Source organism: Lycium ferocissimum, chromosome 1, assembly GCF_029784015.1.
Source record: "Lycium ferocissimum isolate CSIRO_LF1 chromosome 1, AGI_CSIRO_Lferr_CH_V1, whole genome shotgun sequence".
Classification (NCBI taxonomy): Eukaryota; Viridiplantae; Streptophyta; class Magnoliopsida; order Solanales; family Solanaceae; genus Lycium; species Lycium ferocissimum.
Window position 1 is genome coordinate 26,503,212 of NC_081342.1, and position 17,406 is coordinate 26,520,617.

Here is a 17,406-nt window from a genome sequence, read left to right on the forward strand (position 1 = left end):
TAAAGCCTTTATCGAGCAATTCTTTCAACTGCTCCTTCAGCTTCCTCAACTCCACAAGTGCCATTCTATCAGGAGGAATCGATATCGGCTGAGTATCTGGCAAGACATCAATAGCAAAGTCAATCTCCTGCTCTAGCGAAAGGCCTGGAAGCTCATCTGGAAACACATTTGAAAACTCATTAACCATTGGAATAGATTGGAGAGTCGGTGACTCTGCTTCCATATTCTGAACTCAAACTATATGATAGATACAACCTTTTGCGATCATCTTCTTTGCCTTGAGATAGGAAATAAACCTACCTCTCGGCGAAGCTGTATTACCTTTCCATTCCAGCATTGGCTCTCCTGAAAATTAAAACCGGACCATCTTTGTTCTGCAATCAACATTAGCATAACAAGAGGCCAACAAGTCCATTCCCATAATAACATCAAAGTCTACCATATCTAACTCAGTCAAATTAGCTACGGTATGATAATTACCGATTACAACTACACAACCTCTTATACTCGTCTAGCTATCACGAGATCACTAAGAGGTGTAGACACCTCAAAAGGTCTAATAGAGTCGGGTTCCACCCCAAACTTGCCAGCAATAAAAGTAGTAACATATGATAACGTAGAACCAGGATCGATCAATGCATATACATCATGGGAGGAGATCGATAGTATACCTGCAACTACATCAGGTGATGACTCAAGATCCTGCCGACCAGCCAATGTATAAATGCGGTTCTGAGGCCCACTCGAACTGGACACTCCACCTCTGCCTCTACTGTGACTGGCTAGTGTCTGAGAACCCTGCCCAAGAGGGCGTACCGATGACGAAGAACCAACTGCAGATCCTGTCAGTTGAACTACACCCTTACCACCTCTCGACAGACAATCTTGCATAATGTGGCCTGACTGACCAAAAGTGTAACACGTGTCTGATCCCAAAACGACACTGTCCCCCGTGCAACTTACTACACTGAGTAGATCGTGGTAGAGATGGCCTCATCTGGCTAGAACCACCTCTAAACTGGGAACTTGAAGCCCTGGAACTCTGGCCCGAATCAAAATAAGTGGGTCTATCAAATCTCGATTGCGGGAACTGTGAAGGCACACTAGCCGCTTGATAGGCTGAACGCCTAGAGAACTGCTGTCTATGACCACCCCAGTACTCACCAAAAGACCCAGAAGATCTAGCTCTCATGCTCTTACCCCAATCACACTTTCGATCAATCCGCTGATGCTGCTTCCTCTCCTCTAAACCTTGTGCGTATGCCTAAATACGAGAGATATCTATACCCCTCTGAAGTGCGGCCGTCATGCAGTCATTAATCAAATGCGGACCAAGTCCACTCACAAATCGGTGTACTCAATCCTCCATCTCAGCTACAATCGTGCGATCATACCTGGATAGTGAATTAAAAAGAAGACTGTACTCCCGAACACTCTTATTCCCCTAGCGTAGATTCAGAAACAGATCAACTCGAGCCCGTCGGGCCTCTGCTGGCAAATAGTGTCAAAGAAAAGCCTCTGTGAAGTTATGCCATACTGCTGGGGGTGCATTAGCCCCTCTAGACAACACCTAGGTTTCATACCACTGAACAGTAACATCTCGCAACCGGTACGAAGTCAATTCTATTAACACAGTGTCTGAAGCATGCATTACCCGCAACGTCCACAGCATCCGATCTATAAAATTCTGTGGGTCCTCATCTCGCTTTGATCCACAGAATTCTAGAGGTTCCAAATTGATAAAGTCTCGAACTCTGGCACTAACATCCCTGTCACCATAACCAGTATTCGTACCATGACACTGGGCCTGAGCGGCCACTAACTGAGTCAAAAATCAAATAGCCTCTCGCATCTCTTGGCCTGATGCATCAGGAGGAGAATTGGGGGTACTGTGGCTGCAGCCCCTCTAGGGTCCGCTGGAACGGAAGGGCTCTGAGAAGATTGAGATGGGGCCACACTCTGAGACTCATCCTAGCCCGCAGCTGCTGGTGGCACCCGACTGGTACCTTCATCTGTCACAACCTTGCCCCTCTGGCTGGCTGAAGCTCTCCTCGTCATAGGCATCGCTGAAATCATAATACATTATTAGAAAAGAAATCCTGATAGTACGGCTATATCGCACGATCTAAGATAGAAAAGAAGGACAATCTTCCTAAATGCCCTGCAGCCTCCGATTTATAAGTGTGGTGCACAACACACCATAAACAAGACTCTGCTAGACACGGTTTGTAGACAACCTTAGGACGCAACTGTCTGATACCAAGTTTGTCACTACCCAAACTGGAGAACCATGACGAGCACCCGGGCTCTACCTGCCGAACACCATTAAACATGCTTTCGTACCATGATTATAAACAAGAGTCGACCTCAAGGGTCACCAGATGAAAATATACTAAATTATACAAGAGATATACCGAAAAAGGAATGAGCCCAACTAGATACACTATATAACTAAACCAGACAAAAACTATGCAAGTCGATAAGGCGAACGTGCAATACTATACAGCAAAAATATAGACCGAAGGGCCATGTAAAGTCTAACTATACCATGACCGTCTACAAGCCTCTACTGGAGTATCTGACATAAAGGGGTCGGGACAGCAAAAGAATATCGTACCAAGACTAGACCGCAACTCAAGAACAAGTGGAGTGCTCCAATATCGGTGAGAACGAAGCGGCTGCGGGGGTGGATCGTCAACTCGTCTACACTCGAACTCGCGGGCATGAAATGCAGTGCCCCTAGTAAAGAGGCATCAGTACGGACAAAGTACTGAGTATGTAAGGAATGAAAGTAACCTGTAAGAGACATAAGAGAACATAGGATGAAATGAGTGCAACCTGTATATCTGAATTGCCTCTGTGGGCCAATGATATACATAAATACTGTGCATGCATCCATAAGGGTCATATAATATGCGTATTATAACACCTGTCAAGCCTCTGTGGTCATTCCATGGTATCATATCGGCCTCTGTGGGCATCATCATCATTATGTGACCAGCTGATCAGGTGGTAGTGCGTATATAACGCCATCACCTTCCCCATACCCCATACATATATATAGTACATAATATACGCATATATAATGCCGGAGGGGTCATAGGTTTGTACACACACACACACACACACACACACACATATATATATATATATATATAAGTGAAATGCAATGCATAAACATGATAAGTGTACATTCTGATTCTGTCGGAGTGACATAAGGTCGTTACACCGCCGAACATCATTATGAGATAGCATTTTTATCAATAAGTGACTCTAAAGATCATACTGAATCTGAAGAAGAACTTACTGAGAATAACATTCCATAACATGAATCAACATGGAACATCCCTAGCTACTAAGAATAGAGTCATTATGGTATAGCGTTACGTTTACGTTCCATTCATAAGGATCATGCCAAAAAGAAGGAAAGTTACCGTTAACATACCTCAAGTCATCCAAGTAATCCAACAATGAGCTTATCACAACTAGAGCGCCAATCCTATAATAAAGGAATACATATACAACTTAGATGGCGCTAGTACATCACGTATATCAATGATAACTCGATTCTAAAGTGAAACGGGCACCATTTCCCCCATTTCTTAATCATCACCACAAAGTCCACAACTAAAAATTAGCACAACGACCTCATATGTTCTTCTTTAAACTCATTTTCATAACATTTAAAGATATACAATTGAGCAGCCCAATATACACTTGTATAAAACACTTCCTTCTTCCAAATACACCAAGTATAACAACCTCAACATATTCTCAACATTAACTATTGTCCTCATAACTAGATTTTGCTCAAAACACACTAACAATCATGGCTCAAGTTAAATTACAACTCAAAATATCATCAAGTTCATGTTTGAACCTTTCCTCCAATTTCTCTCTCTCAAAACTTAACATAACTATCCCATAAACTCATAAACATGGAAATAAGATGAAATCTTACCTCAAGAACTCAAGAACACTTCAATTCCAATATCACTTCACCTTGAAGTATCCTTTAAAGCTTCTACAAGAAGAAGAGACAAGCTTCGACAAGACTTTGAAAACCCTAGGCAATTGATTCTCACTTTGATCTTTGATTTTTGCTTGGGGGAGTGATTGAATATAACGGAAGAGGTTTCTAGAGATTTCATGAACTTTGGTTTGGGTTAAAATGACTTAAAAATGAGGAGGGGTCGTAATATATAAAATCAGCAAAAATCCACCGCCTAAGGAATACGGTCCGTATATACTGGCCGTATAAAATTATACGACCAACATACTGGCCGTATAATTTTATATGGACCGTATAATGGTCCGTATTTTACCACCTAAAATTCTTCCTTCTCTGTTAAATTTTTAGATCCTTAAATACAGCTAGTATTTCAAGATACGGTTCGTATCTCAAGAATACGGTCCGTGTAAAACAATTCCAGAACAAAACTTTGTCGAAATGCATTTTCTTCAACTCACTTATACTCTAATCCTTCCATAACTTACCAAACATGAACTTAAACCCTTATAAACATAAGATTCGCATGTCCAGCTTCGTATAACTTCGGAGACGGCCCCGGTGTCCAAGACTAGGGCAATTAACATACGACGAATCTCAATGTATAAAACTACTGGGTGTAACACCCGAACACAAACCAAATATGCCAATCAGTCATAAAACATGCTACAAACTCACCCACACACTCGGAATTTTCAAAAGAGGTCATCTTAACACGATCAACCCCAAACGCCTTATACTAACTTTTTGACCAAAAGACCAAAATGCCCTTGAGCCCCTCAGGAACCGAACCAACTACTCTACCAAGTCACAATCGACATTCCAGACCTAATAGAACCGACAAAAATCCCAAAAAGATCCGAATACCCAAAAGTCAACTGTTGGTCAACACTTTTTCGCTTATTCAACTGAAAAGCTTCTAAACTCCTCAAACCAATCCCGATCACCTCGACAACCGTGCTACCCATCCCCACGAGTCAAAACCCCCTTAACGAAGCTTGGGGAAGGGTCAACAACAGTAAAAAAGGTAAAATACCTAAAATGCCCAAACGGGTCATTACATCATATACCAATCAAACAACTGTTCGTCCTCGAAAAAAAAAAAGTAAGATGACCGACGAGAAACCAAGGAATCCCCATTATAACCTTAGGGAAGCCTCCACATGCGAGAAGTACACTGATAGTTCCGCTAGTTCACCTTATTAAACAAAACCACCTTTAACTTAGCTCAAATACCTAAATTTTCCGATCTTTCAAGCTGTCATAATCACCAATATTCCTTAGAAACACATTGACACATTCCACGAGTCCAAATCATGACTTCCTCTCACCATGAAGGAGTCCTTCTTTTATCTAAGCAAATTCTCATTATTTCCATTACGATCGATCTTATCAAGAGCTTATTACGCTAATTCTTATCTCGTTAGTTCAGTAGCCTAAAGTTGGAACCACTTAGTCAAAACCTGTCGTCCAATCCTTCTCAAATTTTTAAATCACCAAACTATATGCATACCTACTGATTACTTCACCAAGTCAAATCCATAGAAAACCATCTGATCACGCTAAAGACTTCCCATAACCATGTGTACCTTCTCAATAAGCCGCCAATACTGATGTAAACCATTAGAACTGCCAGAATAGTTGCCATCAGTAAAATATCATTAATCTCACTTGCAGACTTCAATGAGACCCGATAACACTGTCATACCTCAATTTCAAACTGAAATCCATCGACCCCATGAAGGTGATTTACTAGATTACCCATAAGTGGTAATATAAACATATTCCACCAGATCTAGCTGAACAATTCTGACCCGAAATTAAATTCACAACTCCCCGAGTATCCCTAATGGTCACCCGAACTGACTCCAAAACTTCACAACCAAATCATAGTCCTTTCATACATCTGTGACGACAGATACTAATCTATCTTCTCATAAACAAACCATTCTGAGACCCCACAATATACATAGTAAGCCTCCCATACATCTGTGGCAACCTCTTCCCCCTCTTTTCTCATGACTAATCAACCCTGTCCCGTCACACTCGAGTCCAGAAGCTAAATTCTACTCAAGTCATCAACTAAATATCTAAGAACTATACATTATGATTGTAATCTTCATGTTTCTCACCTCCACCCGATACGAAAATCTGATATAACCCCATGATCTCTTAGTACATCGAGTCCTCCTCGCTTTCTCTTAACTTGCTCACAACTCTGAACATTCTGACGCAATAGCTGCAGCCTCATTTAACACACCTTAAACATTAAACCTCTAATTCTAACCCCTCGAAATGCCTCAACGAATCTGAAAGTATCAAATCTCGTAATCTTTGCACCATACCTCGCGCAACTTCTCCCAAGTCTTAAATATCGAACTAATCACCCATCCTATCAGTCGATCGTGCTTCAACATGATCTACCACCACGATCACGGCCTTTCCTCAAAAATGCAGCCTAAACCTTCAAACTGAAGTGATTCTCAAGATTCCCTCTCATTAAACCACTATACTCCATTTATTTATGGGTGCCGTGAGTGTTGACACCTAATTTTTACCTCATAAGTCGCGTATTTTAATTTTCAAAATTTCCAAGTCCAAGACAGAGTACGGATGCACCCTAAAAAATTAAAATTTTAAAAATCCTGGGAAATTTCAAAAATTGACATTTTTATTATTATTTCATAAAAATTGATAATTACAAGAAAATTACGAGTTATTTACTTTCACAAATATGATTTGAAAAGAAGATATGTATCCCTCTCTGTCTAACTCGGGAAAATTATTACTTAAGACGACGTATGAATTAGGGCTCATTTTGACCGCATTTTCACATTTTTAAATATTACTCGGAACTATGTCAATATTGGGCTTGTTTTAAAGCTTGTATTTTAAAACTACGTATTATAAATCTTGTTTTCGTCAAAAGTTATTTTACGAGGAAGTTTTAAACGAATACATTTTTTAAAGAATATGCATTTGTTTTTAAATGAGTACAATGTTTTGAAAAGAGGTTTTTTCATTAAAAGGAGGGTTAATTTAAACCTTTTAAAAACTAAGGGGGGATTAATTTAAACCACCCGACCCCTCACCTCTCTCCTTCCGGCGATTTGTGCGATTTCTAGGGTTCTGCCATGGCGGTTATGCCAAGGCATTCCACGGCCATTTTTTTGGCTAAATTTGAAAGGGCTTTCATGCCCAGTCACGAGTTCTTACGTTTTCCAGGTTCAATTTCGTATAAATTTTAGTTACCAATCATGAATTGAGTCATTTTTTAGGATGTTGCTTAGCGTTCCTCATATGTATGGTTGCCATGGGCGGGGTCATGAGCCTTTAGCCAACCAACGCACCATATACACTCAAATGAGGAAACCTAGGGAGATTTCCTAGAAATTCCCTCCGATTGAGTACTAATTTTGGGGATGTTATCTTGTTTGTATGATTTTGGTACTATTGTACCGTTAAAATGTGTTGGATTTGTTTTATTTGTGACTAGGTGCACTATCCTAGTATTTTGTTGTTTTATTGGATTTTATTTGGATTTATTAGGATACAGTTTGTTAGAATTTTGGTATATTATGTGATTTATGCTGAATTCTAGTTGGAGATAGTACGAATTAGTACTAATTTGTGGAGAAATTGTTGGTCCTTTACTGAAAGTTGAATTATTATTTTTTTTGAAATTAGGCATTATAGGTTTGGGGGGAAAGTCGGTTGTGGACTGATTTCTTTCCATTTCTATCCCTAAACCCAACTTTGAGTGCTATAAATAGAAGGCTTGATTGCCATTAAAAAAGAAAGGGGGGGGAGAAAAAAAAGAGAGCAGGACTTTTTTTTTTAAGAAAGGACTTTTTTCTGAAAAAATTTCGAGAAATTGAAAAGGGTTCTAAACTCTCACTACTAAAATCCTATTAAGATATCAAGTATACTATAGATATACTACAGAAATTACAACAATATATCAATACTATACATATATTATCCACAAATATACTACAATATATTAGAAAAATTCAAAAATAAAGGTTGCTTTTAAAGGATCTTGGGTGTTGGTGTTGAAGTTGTGATCCAATCCCTCCATTTTGATCTTTAGGTTGTCCTACAAAAAGGTAATACCCTATACTAGTTCATCTTTTTCCTATTTTCAATCTATTTGATGCATTATCTTGTTCATATTTGATTTTTAAAGTTGTTTCAAGTTGCTGTTTTTTTAGAATATAGCTTGTATACCTGAAATAGTACTGTTTATATTAATGTAAGAGCTGTTTGGTTACTGTTTTATTAAAACTTTAAGGCTGCTATGTTATATTAATACTATAATGAGGTTAGAAGGACTTTTAAGTGTTAACTAGTAGATTCAAGGTTAAAATGAAGTTAAAAAGAAGTAGATGTTGGTTTTGGTTTTTGTTTACTGTTTTATTCATTTTTTAGGCTGCTGTGTTATAATACTAACATAATGAAGTTATAAAGTGTTTTAATTACCATTTACTAGGTTAAAATGAGTTAGGTGTTAGCTTTGGATCTTGTTCTTGTCTCACTTGTTAGTTTTAAGAGGCTAGGGAGATATTCTCCCATTTTTGTGATTGTTTGGTTAGTGTTCTGTGGTTTTTTGAGCATCTTTAGTCATGATTGTGACTGCTTTAGTGCATTTTAAGTTGGTTAAATGATTTTAAGTGAGTTAGGGGTTATTTGATTTGATTTATAGTCAGTTCCCAATGTTTATCATCCAAAACTGTTTAGAATCCTAAGAAATGAGTTTATGTTCTTGTGTTTACTATTAGTAGTTGAAATCTAGTCTAAATGACACCTTGAAATGATATAAACACCTTTTGAAATGGTTAAGTGATTTTCAAATAAGAACTGGCCTTAAAAATAAACTTAAGTCTTTATTTTCTTTTAAAATGACATGTTTGTGTACACCTCTGAGGTTTTATTTTTGAATCTGCCTTATGTTTTAATCTTGAATGATCCTTTAAGATTATTTAGGTTTAAAAAATGACTTTGAAACCTTGGAATATGATGCTTATTCCTTTATTTGTGCATATTTGGACTTGAAGGCACTTAAATCTTTTTTTGCTTTGTGTCATGTGTGCTGGAACTTGTTTTCACTCTATTGAGATTAGTTTCTTTCAAAATTTGTAAGAAGTGGTTTCTAAACCCCCCCCCCCTGAATCTCCTATTTTGTAAATTAAATGACCAGTTAAAGACTATAAAAAGAACTTGTGTGCCCTATGACTGCTTTGCTCTGGTTTGTACTATTTTATTACCTCTGAACCTTGTTGAGTGTTTGAAAAGATGAACAAAAATGCTTTCCTTGGACCTATTTAGTGATCTCTAAGACTATCCAAGTTTGAATAAATGATAAAAATGAGAATTTGAGTAATTTGTAACTTGTCTTGCTAATTCATGAAGAGTTTTTAAGTGTGTTGAGCCTTGTGTGCATTTATTGATCTTGTTTCTAAGAACTGTTAATAGTGATATGAGATATGAGAGTTATAGAACTTGTTTTCTTGTTTTAAAATTGGAATAAGAGGGTCTGGGGATTGGCCATTAGGTGATTGCTTTGCTTTGCCTTTGAATGCCCGGTATATTCCTGGGTTCTACTTATTTGTAGTGTCCAGGTGACTTGTCTTGTGTGATATGTGCTTTCTTTATATTGGTATTGCATACAGTTTGTTTGGTTCTTCTTGTTTAACATGATCACCTAAGGACTAAGTGTATGAGGATTAAAATAATACTAAAAGCTGCTTTAAGAAGATGAGGTTTGGTCCTTGTTTTGTGATATCCCTCCCTTTCCTGTCCACTTGTAAAATGTGAGACTGCCTCATATGTTTCCCTTGTCCCTATTTGCTTGTTTGAAACTGAACTATGACCAAAATGCTATGGAAGGACCTAGGATAGTGCCATGCCCTCTTTAACATCTTTGGAACCCCTGAAACACTAAGTGCCTCTGTTTGAATTTTCCTTTTGATCATGTTTGATTCTAACCACTGTTTATACCTATTTGAACTCTACTTGTGTTCTTGGCTCACTGTTTGGACCATGTAATACTTTGAACTCTATCAATGACCTAAGATTGCTTTATGTACCCCCTTCGATCCTATTTTAGACTCATTGAATCTGTCATTGCTCCTATTTGAAACTTCCTAGTTACTGAATTCAATGTGACCCTAAGTTGACTTATAGCTTGCACATGGGACAATACCATGCTCCCATCTCTTTCTTTTGGACTGTTTCATCTTGTCTTGGTTATCCTTTGCCCAGAATTCCTTGTTGTTTACTTGATGTGATCCTATTGATCTTATAATGGTTCCTTCAACTTCTCTATGAACTAGACTAAGTTAAAATTATTTTGAGACTTTGCTAATGACTTTTGAAACTGGCTATGTACTGAGATGACTTCTATGACCAGTTAAGACTATACTATGACCATGTAGAGTTTAACTAAGCTTGATGAACCTACAAACTTGTTTACTTGGCATTTGAACTTGCTTAAGCTAAAACTAGCCTAGAATGGATTTTGAACCCATTACTTGCTTCTATGACATCTTCTCTGTGGTAACTGGATCGGAAAATAGTTTCTAGTACTGGTTTAACTTGTTGTTGACTCAAAAAATGAACTCCTTGCTAGCTAATCCTTTATCCCATCTCCTTTGGTCATTGATCTCTTTAAATCCTAGAAACTAGGACTGGTTTTGCTTATTGGTTGTTGCTGGTGCATCATTCCCATCCTGTTTACCTCTTGGCTTTGCATTCCCTTGCCCTCCCCCCCCCCCTCCCCCATCCTCGCATTCTGAACTGCTAATATTACTTGCCCATGCTACTTTGAATTCCCATCCTGCTCTAGTTTGTGTGCTTGTTTCTGCCTTACTTGACAGTCACAATACCTTCTTTTACCTGCTTTTGCATTATTGGACATTAGCCGTATTTGCTTTACCTATTCTTGCATCACTTGATTTTCTTTGGACTCTGTTGGTTTTCTGGGATTAGTGTTGAAGCTCTAGGTTGGGATTAAATGAATTATTGTGGCCCTCTGAGTGTGTTGGATCACCGATCATCCTTCTGGAAGTTTTGAAATCCTTTGTGTCTTTTAAACCAATTAGAAGCCTAGGATTTAGCAAAAAAAATGAAGTGCTCTAGAGACTTGTTCTAGCTCTTATTTCTGGGGATTGAAATTGATTTAAGCAAAAGGGGTGTATATCAGGTATATATTTGGTGTATATGGATGTTTCTACACTTAGTGAAATTTTGAGAGAAATTGGCTTTTAGGCCTCAGTTTCTGGGCTTTGTTTATTTGGCTCATTTGGGTCATCTGATGTGTGCTCTGAATCCAATAATTGCTTGGGTCTTATTTGGACCTTCCTTTGCGATACTTGTGACAGTTTTGAGTTATATTTATATGGGCTTGGCCTAATAAAGTTGTACTTCATTTTTGGCATTATAATAATTATTATAGCCTTTTAATTTTTGTACTGAGTTTAATTTGTGAACGTATACTAATGATATGTATACCCGTTTGTATCCTTGTCCATCCAAACCCGTTGGTGCGTCCCAACAGGGCCACTAACGTATCTAGATCGAGTCTACCAAATCTGGAGCAAAATGGAGCATACGTATTTGGATTGGACCTCGAATGCATACCTTCTTATTGGGCTTGGTCGGCCCAATTCCTTATCTTTTATTTATGCATTTAGATTCTTATTTGTGTATTTATTTGTAAACTGGAACCCTTAAAAGATTATCCCATGTTTAAAGTCGCCAAAACTCAATTTTTATACTAGGCAAAACCAATTTTGGGAAATTAATACAACGTGTAGCTTTAAAAATAAAAACGAACTATTTTAGTATGTATGTTGGACTGAAAACGATCAATTTTATAAAATAGGGGACTGATTTGGATTTTTTTTTTAAACCTGTGGACTGTTATAAAGACCTGTGGACTATTGACTATATGGACTGATTTAGACTTATTGGACTGATTTTAACTTCCAACAACTTGGACTAAAATTTGATTAAAATTGATATAAAATATAAATATAGTTAACAAATGGACAATAATAGTATGCCTTAAACTATTTTCTACACTTAAATAAAGATTCTTCAAAATCTTAAAACTTAAACGAGTGGGCTTACGTGGTGTTCTACTTAGGTTAAACACGTTTGGGTTTTAACCTAGGTATTCAAGTCCGAAACCCCAAATGCCCAATTTTGCTCAAAACTCTACCATTTTTATTTCTTGAAAAAATGAGTATTTTTTGCATAAATGACCAACCTTCATTTGCGGAAATCTAAAACAAAAGCAGTTTTTATCAAAAAATAATTTATATTCACAAGGCATACTATTATAACCCGTAGGTCAACCGTATTTTATGGATCCTTAATACCGGGATGCCTAACACCTTCCCCGGGGGATCACCAGAACCCTTACCCATACTTTGGTTAGATTAGGTTTCTTTTAAAATTTAACCATTTTAAATGAACCCTTTTCGAATTGGTTTTTCTAATTTCCTAAAAATTAGGTGGCAACTCTAAACAATATCCATTTAGAGCACCATCCACGTAGAGGTATATTTTTTCTTTTTCCCGGTACGATTGACAACCGTACTTTCCCGGAACACTTTCCTTTTTAAGTGAGGCAAGTGCAAATACGAATCGAAAAAAATATCGACCCGTTACAGTGAGTTTACCCATCTTGATACAATACAATTCACCTCCTCATCGAACCTGCCACACACTTAACCCAATATGCATCACCTCTATCACCATCCGCAAGGTGCTTTAGCAATCGTCGTACACCACATCGTCGAATTGTCCATAGACTTCCTTGCTTAATCATACTTATCGCTTTTTCACCCTATCTGAAAGATATAACATAAAGTCTCCATAACCTGTACATGATTCAAGTAGTCAAGCTACTATAATTCAAATTTCTCCCTTTTCTGAAGACGTATCTACTCCCTCTAATTCAAGTTCAACCATGACTTACCTTAATGCCTCATTTTCCATATTCCATTTCAAAGGAAAACTCACCGCTATCGACCGATCTATCACACCCCCGCTGGGAGGCATGACAAGGCACCCGACCTTACGACCGGAATGCCGGCTGAGCTAACCTGAACTAGATAACATAATCATAATGGACTTGGAATAACTTAGCTTAAAGCCTTAGCGGCACCTGCACTCAACAAAACCCAAACCAAACAGTAGACAACATCACCTACATATACACATAATCACAGTACGTGTGCCGACGAGGCCGCCACTAAACAATATCATAAGTCAGTAGGCCCATATAACAAAACATAATTCTCATGACCAACATCAACACACTACATAGGGTCTACAAGCCTCTAAGAGTAGAAAATATCATCATCATATAAGGTTGGGACTACACGTCCACTGACGTATCCAAAAACATATACAATAACCATGCAGTCATAATCATCTACCAAAACAGGAAAGTCCGGATGAATGGCACTTGCTGACCCGCTGACGATGCTCCTATCACGGCGCGTCTTCAGTAAACCTGTCCTGACCTGCAGCACGAGATGCAGGTCCCAAAATGGAATAGTCAGTACGAAAAATATGTACTGAGTATGTAAGGCAGGATAAAATACGGTAATGAAACAAGACATAACCATAAGATAAGAAAAACGAAGGACATAATCTGAAAGCATCTAATATGCAATGCATGATAAAACCATTTTTCATATGCAATATAGTGTGTGTGTGTGTGTGTGTATGTGTGTATACGTACCCGGCCCTAGTGGGACTCAGTGAGATATCGTACTCGGCCCTTTCGGGACTCTGTAAATAAGCATCATCATCATCATATCCTCCCGCGTCCGGGGAAACTTCATATCATCAACATCATCATAACGTACCCAGCCCTTTTCGAGACTCGATAAACATACCCAACTGATCAGTGATTGCACATCTACGTGTTATACCCGGCCGACTATAGCGCGGCTCGGTAAGTAAAATACTGAAAATAGAATATATATATATATATAAATGCATGCAGAGTTCAAGAAATAGACATGGGCCTTTCGGAGTGACGTATGGTCGTGACCTCCGAATTAGTTATCGAATGTATATCGAGGCCAAAAGGACAATCAATAATAGTTATGATATCAATAAACAAGCATATGGATTATACCTGACATTTTGTGGAATTTAACAAGGGTCAAGGAATGCGCACTAACGGACTTTTAGTCATAATCCACAAGCTCTTTTAGAGAAAATCGTATAAAATATACTTTTCCATAAAATCGGTAAATCTCGTAAAACATGGCTTTTTCTCAAAATCCAGCTTTCTTATAAAAACTTATCCTCTCTTTGTAAAACCTCGGATGGTTCGAATGGAGGAGCAAGCACGCTAAATAGCTCTAAGACTCGTGCCAAGGAAATGAGGACAGTTAAAACTTTACATACCTGTCTCTACTTCCTTGCTAATCTCGACTTGCTCCCTTATTCCACCGCTCGTCCCTTCGTCCCGAAACCTATATCGACAAATACTTCCTTTAGTCAATTTTGTAGATTCCGTAGATTCAACTTATCCAAATCCTATAGTCTTGAAGAGTTCAATTTACGGAAAATTCGACAGCACTTCCTCTGTTTTTGTTATATACCGGCATATGTCAGATAGTCGTAATATCAATAATGACAACAATCATCAACAACAACAACAACAACAATACTCAAGAATCAACATCCACAACCTCCATTCAAACCAATATTCATATCAATCCACCCGTAACACACACAATGAGGATAATCTCACTTTTCCGATCAATTCAACTTAATATGCGATAATCTAGTGAGTATTACTATGGATTAACTCAATTACCAAAGTAGGAGCGGGATTTACCTTAATTTGTCTTGGAAAATTCAAGGACCAGATTCCATAAAGGGTTTCCGCCTCCTCCTACGACGCCACGATGGAAAAGCCGAGGTCTACAAAATGTTACGTACCTCCCGAGCCTTAATCTCCACTAGATCTTACCAAAATTTGTGCAAAATACCCCTAATCTCTCTAAGGTTTGCTTATCGATGTAAATCTGATGTTTTGGGAGTGAAATGGGTGAAATCGTGAGTTAGTGGGGTAATTATATGTGTGTGGATTGGGTTTGGCTTAATGGGCCGAAATTAGTGGGCTTTTAAGGGGTCTCTAGAATTTTCGCGTAGGTTCGCGGGCTTCTGGCAGCTCGTTTTAAAATGCTCATAACTTCCTACTCTGATGTCGTATTGATGAACGATTTATTGTGTTGGAAACTAGACTCGATGAACTTCATTTTATGATTTTGAATTACCTCAAAACTCCTTGTATGCTAAAAGTTACACTCCCATCTATTTGGACCAAAATTTGCTTCTGAAATTTCACCAACTTCTTCCAAAGTCCCATTAACTTTCTTTTCTTCTATCCGCTTGATCTCGGAACCTTCCAAAACTTTCCATACATGATATTTATCATTAATTATACTTCATAAGGGTCATTTCCCTTAGTTCCAAGGTTGTCCTTCCCGGTTACGACTTACGAAATCATAATTCATTCTTTACTTCATTGTTACGTACTTCCTATAGCTTGTACCTTTTAAGACTTCACGGAATGTCTCTGATACTCCATTAATATAGTGAAATACGTGGGGCGCTCATGCTCCAAGAGGGTGGGGTGTAACACGATCATCACTCAAACCACTCACGAGTGCACCGCAATGTCATAAGTCTTGCAAAATAGCCGAGCCAATCCTGGAGGTAATCATATGCCAAACACTAAAACAACTGAAATTCCCCTTACCTCACTTGACTTCGAAACTAAATTCTTCTCTAAATCGGGTGCATCACCTATACAATTTCCTCAACAATCCTCTCCGCTAGACATACCGACAAATTCTGGTTATCCCAACAAGAATCAATTATCGTCGATGTAATACCCTAAACCACCATTGAACTGATTCATAATCCGTAGGCAATCCTTAATTACCGTGCACATAATCTTACTAACATCCTCATATAACTTTACTGAAGTACCCTTGCCAAAATCCATTAACTGAAGAACCCTTCTTCAGACTTAGTTTCTGAGTTACTGACCCAACATCGATATTCAAATGCTCTATAGTGAACTCTCCTCCCCTGGATTCAATTGATATTTCTTATCCTTGACTTAATTTCTGAAATACTCATTGCTCAACCCATCATTGATCTACTACTTCCAATGTCCTTTTAAACTAACTCCTCACTCAAAGGTCCTTAACGATGCTTGCCCGCGAAAGACCACCCCTTGATTTATTTTGCCTAACCAGAACACCTGTAACATTAGTGCGATCATCCCTCTCATCCATCAAAATCATGAGTCACGACATCATATTTTTAGAACCTTTCAGCATTAACCCTTGTATACCACTCCTACAAATCTTATCTAAGATCTAGATGCAACACTTGGTAATTCCTTAGAACTAGAACTTCCCCCCTGTCCAACACTAGAGTTATTCTTATTAGCCCATCAATGGCCCTCAATAGCCAACAACGTAGCCTCACACACAACTCATTCATAAACCTTTACATCCGTTCTGCATTAAATAACTGTAACATAACTCTCAATCAATAACCCTTGGTTCAAAAGATCAATTTCTATCACTAACTTAAAAACACCAACGGCTTGATGAACACACCCTTAAATGAAGAATCACAGTTGTTTATTCCCTTAAATTTCACTCGTCATAGATAACATTACCACCTGACCTAGAACAGATAGTCATTTCCTGAAGGAACCTTCAAACCACTAGCTATTACTCCACCACTACAATTCTATTATATCGAAACCCATGTTAACTTTCATAACCTTATACGACATCCACCCTCGTACATCTGGCAACCTCATCTTGTCAAGCATGTCAGATACCAATCGTTTTCTTCATATAACAGACCAAATTCTCTTTCTTACTCCTCTGTTCCATAGGAAAATGAGGTACTTTTACCACAATACAATAAGAAATCTTACTTCCTCATGCCTTAACACATAATTCATCCCTCTTATCCTCACTTCTCTTTATCTGTAACAACCCGTTTGGTCGTTATTGCACTTTTGACCCATTTAACCCTATTGACCCTTCTCTGAGTTCTTTTATTATGATTTTGACCTACGGGGATGGGTGGTATCATTCCCGAGATGATCGAGAGAGATTTATAATGACCTTTGTGAGATAGAGCCTTAAAGTGAAAAACATTTGATCAATAGTTGACTTTTCGGTAAATTGACTTTTTTCGAAAATATGTTGATTCTGAGAGGTCTGGATGGTTGATTGTGACTTGGTGGTGTGTTCGGTTCCCAAGGCACTTGGGAGCGTTTTGGGTTATTGGTTGGAAAGGTAGTATTTGGCCATTGGGTGTTGACCTGA

General features: G+C 38.2%; 1 long non-coding RNA gene across 1 annotated transcript; it reads right to left on the bottom strand.

The window, feature by feature from the left end:
• Positions 1-13,300: 13,300 nt before the first annotated feature.
• On the bottom strand, positions 13,301-15,004 carry LOC132029628 (uncharacterized). The gene is made up of 3 exons (XR_009407883.1): positions 14,880-15,004; positions 14,444-14,511; positions 13,301-13,545 (listed from the first exon to the last, which is right to left on the bottom strand). It is a non-coding gene; the product is annotated as an uncharacterized LOC132029628 (long non-coding RNA).
• Between the last annotated feature and the right edge of the window lie 2,402 nt (positions 15,005-17,406).